Raw genomic sequence first — 1,714 nt, 5'->3', positions numbered from 1 at the left:
AAGGACCAATAGTAATTTCAATTGACATCTGAAATCAGGAGAAGGGGTCATTCTCATGGGACTGAGTCCTTAACCTGTAGGATCTGAGCTTATCTCCAGGTGTACAGTGTCAGAATTGAGTTAAATTGTAGGACACTCAGCAGATGTCACAGAGAACTGCATGGTGTTGAAGTGTTGTTAGTGTGGCAATAGTGTGAGAGTAAAGGAAAAACATGTAGGAAGAAGACTGAATTTTTCCTACTCACAATGCATATACAACTGACATTTCCCCCATTAATGTCCCTAAAAGAGTAAAGTCAGGTACTTTGAGCTCCATAGAGACAGCACCGGGGCAAGTGAGAGCCAAATGGGCACTGGGTGACTCTGCGCCTCACTGAGGAAAATAATTAAACACGGGCAAAGGAGATCCTAAGAAGCCGAGAGGCAAAATGTCATCATATGCATTCTTTGTGCAAACTTGCCGAGAGGAGCACAAGAAGAAGCACCCAGATGCTTCAGTCAACTTCTCAGAGTTTTCTAAGAAGTGCTCAGAAAGGTGGAAGACCATGTCTGCTAAAGAAAAAGGAAAATTTGAAGACATGGCAAAGGCAGACAAGGCCCGTTATGAAAGAGAAATGAAAACTTATATCCCCCCTAAAGGGGAAACAAAAAAGAAGTTGAAGGATCCCAATGCACCCAAGAGGCCTCCTTCGGCCTTTTCCTTGTTTTGGTCTGAGTATCGCCCAAAAATCAAAGGAGAACAGAGAACATCTTGGCCTATCCATTGGTGATGTTGCAAAGAAACTAGGCGAGATGTGGAATAACACTGCTGCAGATGACAAGCAGCCTTATAAAAAGAAGGCTGTTAAACTGAAGGAAAAATGTGAAAAGGATATTGCTGCATACCGAGCTAAAGGAAAGCCTGATGCGGCAAAAAAAAGGGAGTTGTCAAGGCTGAGAAGAGCAAGAAAAAGAAGGAAGAGGAGGAAGATGAGGAAGATGAAGAGGATGAGGAGGAGGAAGATGAAGAAGATGAAGAAGAAGAAGATGATGATGAATAAGTTGGTTCTAGCGCAGTTTTTTTTTCTTGTCTATAAAGCATTTAACCCCCCTGTACACAACTCACTCCTTTTAAAGAAAAAAATTGAAATATAAGGCTGTGTAAGATTTGTTTTTTAACTGTACAGTGTCTTTTTTTTTATAGTTAACACACTACCGAATGTGTCTTTAGATAGCCCTGTCCTGGTGGTATTTTCAATAGCCACTAACCTTGCCTGGTACAGTATGGCGGTTGTAAATTGGCATGGAAATTTAAAGCAGGTTCTTGTTGGTGCACAGCACAAATTAGTTATATATGGGGATGGTAGTTTTTCATCTTCAGTTGTCTCTGATGCAGCTTCTATGAAATAATTGTTCTGTTAACTAAATACCACTCTGTAATTGCAAGAAAAAAAAGAGAGTAAAGTCAGTTACTACAAAGAAAGACAGTCACTAAAAATTGGGGGGGGGGGATGTGTAACAGGGATTTTAGTTGACCTTGACACCTGAATGTGCAGATATGGAAGTAGACACAAAAAATGATGAAACTGTTTCAATGTTCCCAAACCATCTTAGATGCCTTCCCATGTGAATATAAACAATCACATGTGTTCCTCCTAAAGTATAACTCCTGTAGTGGTGAACTGTTAATTGCCAAGTTGGTGAAGCTGGCAACTACATTTCCCAGAATCCCCTT

At 40.6% G+C, this 1,714-nt stretch overlaps 1 pseudogene; it reads left to right on the top strand.

Moving 5' to 3' along the window:
* Positions 1-386: 386 nt before the first annotated feature.
* Positions 387-1,387, top strand: LOC113911723 (annotated as a pseudogene).
* Positions 1,388-1,714: the final 327 nt, after the last annotated feature.

This window comes from Zalophus californianus, chromosome 12 (assembly GCF_009762305.2).
Source record: "Zalophus californianus isolate mZalCal1 chromosome 12, mZalCal1.pri.v2, whole genome shotgun sequence".
Lineage (NCBI taxonomy): Eukaryota > Metazoa > Chordata > Mammalia > Carnivora > Otariidae > Zalophus > Zalophus californianus.
This window is presented reverse-complemented; position numbering and strand designations above follow the sequence as displayed.